We start from the raw sequence: 14,008 nt of genomic DNA, 5'->3' as shown, positions 1-14,008 counted from the left end.
GAGGAGAACGTATCTAGCTGAAATTAAGGTAAGTGATGACCAGAATCTGGCAGTTGGCTGGCTTTCACTGAGGTGTACACCAAAGGGGAATTCTCTTCAAGGTTCCTCTCAAGACCTGGAACAGAATTCATCATAATCAGACACAGGAGGGCCCCACGTCAGGTCACTGAGTCCTGTGGCTCATGAACATTAATGGCGAAACGCTTTACTACTAACCCAAAGGTGGGTGGTTCGAATCCACCCAGGGGTGACTCAGAAGACAAGCCTGGGGATTGACTCCTGAAAACTCAGCCATTGAAAGCCCTATGGAGCAGAGTTCTACTCTGACACACAAGGGGCGCCATAAGCTGGAGTCGACTCAGTGTCAACTGGCTTCAGAGACCCTGGGTGACACAAACGGTTAACATGCTCGGCGGCTAACCAAAAGGTTGGAGGTTCAAGTCCATCAAGAGCTGCCTCAGAAGAAAGGCCTGGCAACTGACTTATGAGAGAAATCGGCCACTGAAAACCCTAGGGAGCCCAGAGACACACGTGAGGTCATCGTGAATTATAGTCGACTGGACAGCAACTGGTTTTAGCGTCTCTGGGTGATACAAATAGTTAGTATGCTCGGATGCTAACCAAAAGTTTGCAAGTTCAAGTCTACCTAGAGGAGCCTTGGAACAAAGGTCTGGCGATCTACTTTGGAAAAATCTGCCATTGAAGACCCTATGGAGCAGAGTCCTACTCAGTTGCTGTGAGTCAGAATCTACTGAACAGCACACAACAACTATATTCATAGACGAAAGTAGGGGGTCGCAAAGTGCGGCACACGTGGGGTCTCCATGAGTCAGAGTCAACTCGACTGCAACTGGTTTTTGGGTTTTCCTATAGAGGAACTACCCCTGGAGAAGCCGGTATCCTCCTCCATCCTCCTCAGTCTCCCTACACCATTGCACCGTCTGTCGCAACCTCATTCTTACCCCAAACCTCCTACGAGCAACACTCTGCCTCTGCATTGAGTACAATCAATAATGAGCAATAACACAGAACAAAATCTAACAACACTCCAGGCTGAAAAAGCAAAGAAGACGTTGTTTTCACTCTTGTGCTGCAGAGGACTCAGGCACAGAAGACAGGTAGTTTAAGAGTTTGAAACCATAAAGCCACATCTTCTTTCGAAGAGAACTCAGGGAGGCAAGCGTTCGAATCCACGTGCCCGTGACGTGTGGAAGTGAGAAAGCGGCAGGCGGCACACGGTGATGGTGATACTATTTAAAAACCTCCAGTATCCTGAGCCGACGACCCACTTGTCTCAATTACGTTAGCACTTTGTCTTGGTGCAGAATCCTGGAGGTCGCAGCGCACTGACACAGGCATTAGTTTATCAGCCATGTGCTCTTCACAGTGAGGAGTGTTTCATCAAGCACGAGGGCTTTGGGGGTGAGCGCTGCAGGCGCTTCTGGAAGCTTGGCCTGTGTGAAAGAGGCGGAGGGACAATGCCAAGAGCCTATGTTTAGGTTCATATACTGGCAGACTTAGACTGGCACGCTGGCTTTCTCATTTCCTATGCTGCCTTAACATAAACAAGGATTTCATTTTACTAGGATCCACAATCAACACCCACGGAAGCAGCAGTCAAGAAATCAAATGACGTATTGTACTGGGCAAATCTGCTGCAAAAGACCTCTTAAAAGTGTTAAAAAGCAAAGACGTCACTTTGAGGACTAAGGTGCACTTGACTCAAGCCAGGATATTTTCAATCACCACGCAAAAAAGCTGGATGACGAATAAGGGAGATGGAAGACGACTTGATGTCTTTGAATTATGACGTTGGTGGAGAGTATTGACTATACCACAGACTGCCAGAATAACAACCAGTCTGTCTTGGAAGAAGTACAGCCAGAATGCTCCTGAGAAGCGAGGATGGCGAGACTTCATCTCACGTACTTTGGTTGTCAAGAGGGACCAGCCCCTGGAGCAGGACATCATGTTTAGTAACATACAGGGTCAGCGAAAAAAAAAGAGCCTCAATGAGATGGACTGACACAGTGGCTACAACAATGGGCTCAAACATTGCAACAACTGTGAGGATGGCACAGGACAGGGCAGTGTTTTGTTCTCTTGCACGTGATGTTGTTATGAGTCGGAACCGACTCAAAGGCACCCAACGACAACTGTTATCTTAAGCGCCTGGCTGCTAACCGAAAAGTTAGCAGTTTGAATCCACCCGGCAGCTCTGCGGGAGAAAGCCTGGTGATTTACTCCTGTAAATATTACAACCTAGAAAGCCCTACGGGGCAGTCACGCTCTGTCACGTGGGGTTGCTATGAGTTGGAATCGACTTGACAGTACCCAACAACACCAACATGTCACCTTGTTTCAGAAAAAAATCTCTGTGAAACTCAGTCCCCACAGCGGTGAAATAGAGACGATCTTCTCCACCACCCTTGGTTGTCTGGGGGTACAATGGCACACATCACGTACAGGAATTATGCAAAAGAGAGTATGTGCTTGACAAACAGCTACTATGGTGACAAGGTGAGGTCTGAGATAAAGGGAAGGGCACTTTGTCTCCTGAGGGTCTAGAGGGGTGCCCACGAATCCAGAAGAACCAGTCGATGGAAACCCACCTGTTACGGATTGAATTGTGTCCCCCCAAAAAACGTCCTGGAATCCTAACCCCTATACCTGTGGATGTGATCCCATTTGGGAATAGGGCTTTCTTGGTTATGTGAAGGAGGTCCTCTCAGTGTAGAGCATGGCTTAAGCCAACCACCTCCAGGTATAAAAGGAACAGATTAAGCAGAGAAGCAAGCACAAACGGAGAAAGATAGATGCCACAGGAAAATCTCCAAAGAACCAAGAACAGAAGCTGAGCAGAGACAGGGACCTTCCCCTGAGCTGACAGAGAACCTTCCCCTAGAGCCTTCAGCCTTCCAGCCTCCGGGACTGTGAGAAAAGGCCTTTCTGTTGTTTAAAGCCACCCACTTGGGGCATGCCACAGCAGCACTCGGAGACTGAGACACCAGGTACAGAGGTAATAGACATGACCCCCTGAGGAGAACCTCAGTGGACTGTATTTAGAACAGGGTCCCTCGAGTTTCATCTCTCTTGTCCCCAGTCCGTCCGCCCCCTGGCAGAGCTGAGCAGAAACCAGGGTGGTATCGGCTAACCCGTGGGCGATTCGGGGAGTCCGCCCTCCACCCCCACACGCTCGGGGCTAAAAGCAGGTTGCACTCCTCGGTTGCTTGTAATTATGGGGGAGGTGGGATTGCAGGGGTGCTTTCAGAGGAGAACAGGTACCCTGGTTCACACGGGATGACAGCCTGTCACATGCATGGAGAGGAGAGAGGATCATCAGGGAGCAAAGCCACAGGTAGGAGGCCAAGGGGAGGCTGGGGTGCAGGGGGGCTCGGGGTCACTCAGGGTTTGACACTGTGATGTGAATACTGGGGTCTGGTCCGTCCTGGGGGCTCTTTCACTGGTGTGCGGGGTGACAGGCCTCTCTCTCAGCCACGCCCCAGACGACGGGTGGCAGGATAGAGCTGCGGATCTGTGTTTATAAATCCACCAGAGCTACACAATCTTTAAGGACAGCTGAACAAAGGGGCTGTTGTTAGTTAATTCCGACTCCTGGTGACCCCATGTGTGCAGAGTACAAGTGCGGCATAGTGTTTCCAAGGCTGTGACCCTTTGGACACAGGTTACCAGGCATTACTTCCTAGGCACCCTGGATGGGTTCAATCTGCCAACACTGCAGCTAGTAGTCCAGTGTTAAGCCATTTGTGCCACCCCGGGACACCTGTCTAAAGGACAGAGAGTCTTAAATCCTTCATGTCCTGGGAGTACAGTAACGCGTCTATATTAATTTGCACAAGAAGCTGGTATACGTGAAAAAGTAAATGAGCAGAAAGGATGGACTCAGAGAGCAGATAGCAAAATGCCAGCCGTAAATCTAATCTTAGCAATAGTGAGAAAAATAGTTGCCTCCCAGTGGAGTCCGACTCACGGGGACCCCATGTGTGTCAGAGTAGAAGTGTGTTTCCTATGGATGACTTTTGTGAAACCAATCACCAGGCCTTTCTTCCAAGGCACCTCTGCGTGAACTTGAACCTCTGACCTTTTTGTTAGTAGCCAAGCCTATTCACCAACTGCGCCCAGCAGAAACTCATATCTATGATTACACTGTAATGATATGTATGTTAAACATTAAATACTCCTTTTAAAAAGAAGATGTTGGCATAATGGATTAAAAAAGAAATCCAACTATATGCTGTCTATAAGAGGCACCCTTTAGACTGAAAGACACAACAAAGCTGAAAGCAAAAGGATGGAAAAAGAATTACCACGCAAACAGAAACCAAAAGAGACCTGGTACAGCTATGCTAAAACCAAAAACCCACTGCCGTCAAGTCGATTCCAACTCAGTGACGCCATAGAATAGAGCAGAAGTGCCCCCCATAGGGTTTCCAAGGAGCGGCTGGTGGATTTGAGCTGCCAACCTTTCGGTTAGCAGCCGATCTCTTAACCACTGTGCCACCAGGGCTCCGCAGCTATACTAGAAACAGACGAGAGTTTAAGAAACTTTTTACTAGAAACAAAGGGCATTTTATGATTAAAGAGCCAATCCACCAAGAAGATGCAACAAACATATGCAAACTCAACAACAGAGCCACCATGAGGCAAAAACAGAACTTAAGTGGAAAACAGATGATTCAACAGTAATAACTGGAGACTTCAATACCTCACTGTCAGCGATGGAGAGAGTACTTGGGCTAAAGACCAAGAGGGAAATAGAAGACTTGAACAGTGCTACAACCCACCAAGGAGCCCTGGTGGCATAGTGGTTAAGAGCTTGGCTGCTAACCAAAAAGTCGGGAATTCGAATCCACCGGCCACTCCCTAGAAACCCTATGGGGCAGTTCTACTCCGTCCTGTAGGGTCATTATAAATCGGAATTGACTCAATGGCAACCAGTTTGGTTTTTGGTGTTTTTAATAAACAATTTACACCTGACATCTACAGAATACTGCACCCAACACTAACAGAACACATATTTTTTCAAGTGCACATGAAACATTCTCTAGGATCCCCCCCACCGCTACCGTTGAGTCGATTCCTAGACCACAAGTTATTGCTGTTGTCTGGTGCTGCGGAGTCACTTCCGACTCACAGTGACCCTATGTATAACAGAACAAAACACTGCCCGCTCCTGTGCCATCCTCACAGTCGTTGCTATGATTGAGCCCATACTATATGTTAGACCGTAAAATAAGTCTCAATAAATTCAATGAAAACCTTATGGATCACAACGTTGTCCAACTTGCTTGTTTTGGACACATCATCAGGAGGGACCAATCCCTGGAGGAGGATATCGTGATGGAGGAAGGAGAGGGCCAGTGAGGGTGAGGGAAGCCCTTGGTGAAGGGACTGGCACAACAGTCACAAAGATGGGCTATGTCAGCAATTGTGAAGATGATGCAGGACCAGGCAATGCTTCGTCCTGCTGTATATAAGATAGCCTGGAGTCAGAGTTTACTCAATGGCAGCTGTCTATCTGTCTGTCTATAAACTGAAAATCTATCAACCCAAAAAACAAATTCTCTGCCATCAAGTCGACTCTGACTCATAGTGACCCTATAGGACAGGGTAAAACTGCCCCTACAGGGTTTCCAAGGCTGCAATTTTTACGGAAATGAAGTGGCTGGTGGGTTTGAATCTCCAACCTATTACTTAGCAGCCGAGCGCTTAACCTCTGTGCCACCAGGGCTCCTTCCATCTATCCAAAAAAAAACTTTTTTTTTTTTTATGGATAGATGGAAGGAGCCCTGGTGGCACAGAGTAGCTTGGTGTAAACCTGATGTTTCAGAAGGAGGAGTCAAGTTTATTCTTCATACCATATTCACCTACCCCAGTTTGGAAACCCTGGTGGCATAGTGGTTAAGAGCTATGGTTGCCAACCAAAAGGTCAGCAGTTCTAATCCACCAGGCACTCCTTGGAAACTCTACGGTGGGGCGGGGGGGGGAAGGGCGGTTCTACTGTGTCCTGTAGGGTCGCTATGAGTCGGAATCGACTCAATGGCAACAGATGTGTTTTGTTTTGGTTTTTTTTGGTACCCCAGTTTGAGAAGCATGGCAGTATTCTTTAATCAGTTTTTATCTTTCCTATCTACGTACCATAAAATTTAAGTTTTTATGTGAACATCACATCGAACCAATAATGTAGTACTTGGCCTTTCACAGTGGCACCAAAGGGTATTTAAGAGAAACAAAACCAGAGAATGATTTTCTTTTTTTTTGGTGGAATTTATTCTTTTCATTATTTGGACACTTTAATTAAATTTGGTCTATTAGAGAAGATAATGCTGTAAATATAATTTTAAGCGCCTACCTGAATTACTTATTTACACTTGCAATTAAGACAATATTACCAGAAGTCTACTGGAGCATTAAAGTGAACTTTAGGTTCATAATTTTTATGAACTTAATTTATTAGACTTTTGAGTGGATATAGTCGAATTGGCACTTTTTTCTGACACCAAGCTGTAAGGATCAAGTCAATGAAATTCAATTCCGGCCCTCTGTTCTGACCCCAGTCACACATGCAGTACTTCCTCCCTGACCTCAAACACCTGGAGCTGGAGGTCAGAGGTGAGGAGGTAAAGGACAGTCCTCCAGCCCGCCAGGTCAGCCCAAGACCGCAGATGCTAGCCACAAGCACGGCAGTCCCACGACACCCTCACTTCTGACCTACTGGCTATAAATGTGGGGTCTTCCCACTACGTCTTCAGGATGCCGGCCTCGAGCTTGGGGCACCCTGGGCTTCCTGACTTCCGACCTGCTGCTGGCTCCCCACTACTCCCTCGGGTTTCAGAATTCGTTGGAACAACTTATAGAACCCAGGGAAAGCTCTATACGTTTTTGATTACCGTTTTATTATAGCAAAAAGCATACAAATGAAGAGACGCATAGAGCGAAGTCACAGAGGGTTCCCCGCGCAGAGTCCCCGTGTTCCGAAGCAGGGACGGGGGGCCCTCCCACACGCATGGATGTCTTCTACCAACCAGGAAGCCCGAGGAGCTTCCATGTCGAGAGCTTTAACTGGGGGTCTCATTATGTAATGCAGACTCCAGCCCCTCTCCCCTGAAGCCAGTCCACATACAAGGTGACAAAGAGTTTGATATCATGAAGTAGGTCTTTCTGGCCTGGCCAGCCCCAACCCAAGAGTCAATTAGCATATCCTGTTAGGTCAGGTGTGTTCTGGGGCCCTCAACGAAGACGTTTATGATCACTGGGGAAATACCAAGGTTTTCCAGGTTACCTCTCAGGAACCAAGGACAAAGATCAAATTCCTTGGGTAAAGTTACAGTAAACCCCAAGGACTTAAATCAATCCCCGGCTACTTGGAAATGTTTCAAAGGATACTCCCAAATTCAGACACCTGATGTATTCAACAAGGAGATAAAATATCCTAGTTTTGTAACTGTGGCTTAACAAATATAAAGGTGTTTAAGTTTATAAAAAAAAAAAACGTAGGGACAGAATCAAACACTATTATTTAACAGTGACTGTTAAAACTTACTAGACTGATAAACAGGATAAGGAGAGATTAAAAGCTTGAGGAACAGCTAAGTAAGTTTTTGAATCTCGAGTATTAATAGCTTATAAATTTTTAAAACCAAAGTGTCCAGCACGCGGCGGCCAACTCTGAGAACATAAGAACTCACGTTGGTAATATCAAGTGCTTGTAATACATCAGCTCTCACGTGTATAGCTCTCTTTTGTTGTTGTCGTTAGTTGCCACGAAGTCTATTGCCAACTCATGGCGGCCCCCTTCCACAGGGTTTTCAAAGCTGTGACCTTTTGGAAGTGGATCACCAGGCCTGTCTTCTGAGGTGCGTATGGGTGAGTCTGAACCTCCAACCTTACAGCTAATAGTTGAGTGCTTAACAGTTTGCATCACCCTACCCAGGGTGCACTATCATATATAATATAAATATATTATAAATAATAATATAGCTATATCTTAAGAGCAGTGAATAGAAAAGTGCTAGAATTCAAAGCTACCTCTACGGGAGTCGTTGCCCTGGGCAGAAGTGTATTCCTGCCATTTCAAGTTGGTGCCTAGGATGGAGTCTCCCATAAGTAAGAGAGGGTCAGATATACTTGAAGGAGCCCTGGTGGCCCAGTGGTTTAGCACTCGGCTGCTAACTGAAAGGTTGGCGGTTGGAACCCAACAGTCCCTCTAGCACCAGAGAAAGATGCAGCTGTCTGCTTCCATAAAGATTATAGCCTTGGAAACCCTACGGGGCAGTTGTACTCCGTCCTATAGGGTCACTATGAGTCTAAATCGCCTTGAAGGCAATGGGTTTGGTATGGGTTTCAGAGGCAAGCTTGGAAATGAGGCAGCGCCCCAGGTGCGTGACAAGTTTTCTGAACGTGGTTCTGAGCATCTAAGTACTATTTATAACATTTCTCTTCTGCGAAACGTACTCTAAGTGCCCCAGTACTGTGCACCTAAATTATTTTAGGCTCTTCATTTACACTGTAGTATCGATACTAATGAATGGTGATGACGCATAGCAGAATCAGAGAGCCGCCCAGAAAAGCAGCAGGGCCCAAGATGGTGATCCACTGAATAATAAGGGATTAATATATATATATATTTTAATTATAAATATCTAGCCCGACTTCCCATAATCCATCTTTTCTGGAACTGGTAGCTGTTTATTAAGTGTTAATTACACCCGAATGCATCTGGCTGATGAGCTCCTGTGGGTGAAATCAGTAGCTGAACACAGTTCTCGTGGGAGGACAGGACCCAGAGGACACAGGGCCCTTGGCCTCTGGCAGTTCTGGCAGCCACTGCTTAGAACGTAATTAGAGAGGCCAAGTATATGGGAGAGAGGTGTCAGGGGATAATGAGTGATACCCCAACATTTCACTAACAATGCTCACTAATGCCTAGCCATCACAGGACACACACAAAACGGCAGTCCTTGTTCGTGTCTAGCCTACGTTCTCACGTTGCCTGCAATGTGTTGAAAATCGAGCCCGTAGGGAAGGGGTGGGTAAGGGCCCCGGTGGCGCAAATGGTTAAGTGCTGCACTACTAAGTGAAAGGTCGGCTATTCAAACCCACCCAGAGGCACCTCGGAAGAAAGGCCTGGTGACCTGCTTCTACAAGGTCACAGGCATTGAAAACCCTAAGCAACGGTCTACTCTAGGTGAGTCGGAATCAACTCAAGGGTAACTAACAACAAGAGGTGATCTAACAGATGGGATCCACCTAGTCTTCACCGTGTCCTATAACGTCTTAACCATCCTTTCAAGGGTGAAGATAATTACTGAGTGGAGTTTCTGTTGGCAACACTCATCAGGTCCAAGTACTGGGCTAAGACTTGGAGAACACTCAACAAAACAGACCTAGATCCTGGCCTTCATCCAGGGCGCAGTTTAGAATCTAATGTTTTGCTCACAGTTCTGCTCCCAGCTCCAAGGGTCAGGCTCCGTTCTTCTTTGTCTTTGCCTTCAGGGTCCTTTAAGCATTCTGCCTATCCCACAGCCCCTCAGGAAAAGAGGGATAACCAGCAAGGACAGCCTCTCTGGAAATGACAGTTCGTAATTTTGTGTGTGTAACCACCAGCCGCCATTCAGGCAACTCCGACTCATCGTGACCCCCAGGTGTGTTAGAACACAGCTGTGCTCCAGACGGATTTCTGTGGCTGTTATCTTTCAGAAGTCAGTCACTAGGGCTTTCTACCGAGACAACTCTGGATGGAGTCAAATCCCCAACCTTTCAGTTAGCAGCTGATCCATTAATCATTTGTACCACCTAGAGACTCCACAGATACACAGATTGTAGAACCACAGATGGGGGAAAAAAAAACAAAAAAGCCTCAGACTCATGCCAACCCCATGTGTGTCAGACTAGAACTGGGCTCCACACAGTTTTCGATGGCTGACCTTTTGGCAGTAGATCACGAAGACCTTCTTCCAAGGCACCTCTGGGTAGATTCAAACCACTCCGAACCATTTGCACCACCCAAGGACTTTGTATGAGTCTCAAGTTTTTTTTTTCCTTGGGACAGGACCCCTCTGGCGACGGTAAAGGAAGGGGCGACCCTGACCTCAGTTACCACCAGAAATGTAAACTATGCAGGACTGCCTCGCACTCCCTCCACAGAGCACACACTGGTCCACTCTGATATGGTCACCAAGGACTAAAAAGAAAAACTACTCTGGGTATAAAACCATGTTGCATGAACACAGCAAACAGCACTACCAAATCAATGGTTCTTTTCAAAGTTTCCCCTGAGCTCGGTGAGCTGACTCCAATATTTACCCTAAAGCATTTTCTTTTCTCCCCTGCTCTGCAAAAACCAAACCAACCCTGCTGCGGCTGAGTCAATCCCAACACGTCGCAACCTCGTGTGACAGAGTAGAGCTACTCCGTGGGGGTTTCTTGGCTGTAATCTTCACGGAAGCAGATCACAGGTCTGTGGCTGCCACTGGGTGGGTCCGAACCACCAACCTTTAGGCTAGTAGTCAAATACAAATCGTTTGTACCACCCAGGGACTTTCCATTTGGAAACCAGCAAGCATCTCACAGCTAAGTAAACTCCACCTGGTAGGTGGCGGGGGGAGAAGAACCTGGTAGCTGCAGTGGTTAAGAGCTCGGCTGCTAACCAAAAGGTCAGCAGTTCAAATCCACCAGCCACTGCTTGGAAGCACTATGGGGCAGTTCTACTCTGTCCTATAGGGCTGCTATGAGTCAGGATCAACTTGACAGCAATGGATTTTTTGGTCTGGTTTTGGTAAGTGGGGCTGTGCCCTCTACAGCTCGCTGTTTGCAACTCAGCTGAACAGGAAGGACAGCAGCAGAGAGGGCTTCCATGGTGCCAATTCTTGCTCATCACCAGGCAACAGACTGGACCTGAAAGGGAGGGTCTGAACGCAGGGCTGCAATCTCCAGGAGGTGCAAATGTAAAAGCACTCTACTATTAGCTGAAAAGACTGGCAGAAGCCCCTCAGAAGACAGGCCTGGTGATCTGCTTCCGGAAGGTGACAGTCTTGAAAACCCTATGGAGTAGTTCTGTTTTGCACACATGGGGTCCTCATGACTCAAGAATGGACTTGACAGCAACTAAAGACAACAATCTTTATGGAACCAGATTGCCAGGCCTTTCTTCTCTGGTGCTGCTGGGTAGGTTCAAACCACTGACCTTTCGGTTAGCAGCTGAGAGTTTAACCACTGCGCCACCAGGGCCCCTTAAAAAATCATTGGTGTCGAATCTGACTCTTAACGACCCTACAGGACAGAGCAGAACTGCCCCACATGATTTCCAAGGTTATACGTTTACTGCATCAGGATTGAAGGAAGACTCATTAACAACCTGCGATATGCAGATGACACAACCTTACTTGCAAAAAGTGAAGAGGACCTGAAGCATTTACTGATGAAGATCAAAGACCACAGCCTTCAGTATGGATTACACCTCAACATAAAGAAAACAAAAATCCTCACAACTGGACCAGTAAGCAACATCATGATAAATGGAGAAAAGATTGAAGTTATCAAGGATTTCATTACTTGGATCCACAATCAATGCTCATGGAAGCTGCAGTCAAGAAATCAAATAATGCATCCCATTGGGCTAATCTGCTGCAAAAGATCTGTTTGAAGTACTACAAAGCAAAGACGCCACTTTGAGGACTAAGGTGTGTGTGCCTGACCCAAGCCATGCTATTTTCAATCCCTTCATATGCATGAGAAAGCTGGGCAATGAATAAGGAAGAACAGAGAAGAACTGAGTCCTTTCAATGATGGTGTTGGCAAAGAATACTGAATATACATGGAGTGCAGGAAGAATGAACAAATCTGTCTTGAAAGTACAGCCAGAATGCTCCTTAGAAGCGAGGATGGAAATGTTACCAGGAGGGACAAGTCCCTGGAGAAGGACATCATGCTTGGTAAAGCACAGGGTCAGGGAAAGAGAGAAAGTCCTTCAAAGAGACGGACTGACACAGTGGCTTGCAGTGATGGGCTCAAGCATAACAAGGATTATGAGGACTACACAGGAGCAGGCAGTGTTTCATTCGTTCTGTTGTACATAAGGTCGCTATGAGTCGGAACCAACTCAACGGCACGTAACAACCATTTTTACAGAAGCAGAATGCTACATCTTTCTCCTTACCAAACGAAACCCACCTTTTGGACCTTTTGGACCCTTTGGACAGAGAAGAACTGCCCCATAGGGTTTCCAAGGCCGTAATCTTTACCAGTGCAGACAGCTACATCTTTCTCCTGTGGAGCGGCTGGCAGGTTTGAACGCTAGACCTTTTGGTTAGCAGCTGGGCACTTAACCACTGCACTACCAGGGCTCCTCCATTCTGCCATGCTTTTCAGAAATTCCTTTTCAACTTAAAGCTCTATCTCCAATAACCCCCACCAGCCAAAAGAAAACCTTTCAAGAGCAGAAAGCGCCTTCCATCTTTAGCCACTGGAATGGATCCATCCAAAGGCTGGTAGCATGGAGCCAGCCACTTTAACTGCTTCCAGGGGTTGGCCGGCTGATTGCTCAAATAACCAGTGGGAGACTTAAATGCTTTTTGCAGGGCACTCCAGATGACAACAACTGGTTTATCAAGACAGGTGCTGAGATATGGCTGGAGCTCCGAGGGAAGAACAAGTTCAGCCAGCCCTATCTGGCTGACCCGGAGGTAACCTACGAGTCTGCAAGTTGACCACAGAGCTGAGCAACAGAGGGGAGAGGGTGCCCGGTACGTCACAGATAGAGCCCAAGGCTATTCCTATGGGCCTCAAAGATCTTCCTCTTGAAACGTATTTAAGGGCCAGTTTATGACAAAATTCCTCTCATGTAAGAAATCCAGGAACACGAGCGAGAGAAAAGCCTCCTGGTGAGGTCTCTCCTCTCACCAGGCCCCGTTCCAGCAAAACGCACCTGGGCCCCAGGACTGTTTGCAGATTCATTCACGTGCCCACCAACATTTCACAAATGCTGCTGATCTTCCTGGAAGTAGCGGGACTGCCCTGAAGGACCCCTGTGTTTTTTATGAATTGTTGTATCTCTTTCCAAAGTGGTGAGAAGAGAGAGAACTCTCACAGTCAGTGCCGCTGGAGTTAAGCCACCTGACTTCAGGAAGCCTCAGTTTCGCATCTGCAAAATGGGTAGTGTCACCAATAAGAACCACAGGCCATCTGCTTGCTGTGAGAGGGAAGTGAGAGAATGCCTATAAAGTGCTCGGAACAATACCAAAGACGGGGTGAGAGCTCTGAGTGAATACTGTCAGACCAGGGAAAAGGGTGAGAGTCTAAAGAAAGCCAGTGGTGGCTAGAATGAAATGAACATGGCTTTGACATATTTAGAAATAAGTAAAGGCTGGGAGATCTACTCCCGAAAAATCAGCCATTGAAAACTTCATGGGGTCACCGTGAGTCAACTCAAACGTAACTGGTTTACTGGTTTCCACCATTCCCATGTCTTAGCTAGCTTAAGGAGTCCCTAGGGGGTGCACGCGAGTAAAACACTGAGCTGCTGACCGAAAGATTAGAAGTCTGAGTCTACGCAGAGGTGCCTGGAAGAAAAGCCTGGTGACCAATCTACTTCCAAAAAATCAGCCACTGAAAACCTTATGGAGCACAACTCTACTGAGACATACATGGTGTCACCCACCAGGAGTCAGGATGGACTTGATGACAGTGGGTTTGTTTTTATTTGGTTGTTGGTGGTGCAAACAATTAATGCACTTGGCTGCTAACTGAAAGGTCAGAGATTTTAGTAAACTCAGAGGTGCCCAGAAGCACCTTGTAAGAAAGGCCTGGCAATCTCCTTCTGAAAAATCAGCCACTGAAAACTCCCTGGAGCGCAGTTCTACTCTGACATACACAGGGTCACCGTGAGTCGGCATCGACTCGATGGCAGTGGGTTTGGGTTTTAAGTACTTGGAACGCTGGGAGGTGGAGGAGGATGAGAAATCAGAGATGAGCTCCCAATTGGGACCCG

The 14,008-nt window shown here is 47.1% G+C and overlaps 1 protein-coding gene across 5 annotated transcripts in view; it reads right to left on the bottom strand.

Annotated features, from left to right (window-relative positions):
* The window catches only part of PUDP (pseudouridine 5'-phosphatase), a 459,516-nt gene that overhangs the window by 434,454 nt on the left and 11,054 nt on the right, over window positions 1-14,008 (bottom strand). The gene's annotated exons all lie outside the window — the stretch shown is intronic.

Source organism: Elephas maximus, chromosome X, assembly GCF_024166365.1.
Source record: "Elephas maximus indicus isolate mEleMax1 chromosome X, mEleMax1 primary haplotype, whole genome shotgun sequence".
NCBI classification, from domain to species: domain Eukaryota; kingdom Metazoa; phylum Chordata; class Mammalia; order Proboscidea; family Elephantidae; genus Elephas; species Elephas maximus.
The sequence above is the reverse complement of the archived record's forward strand: the minus strand, read 5'-3'. Positions and strand labels throughout refer to the sequence as shown.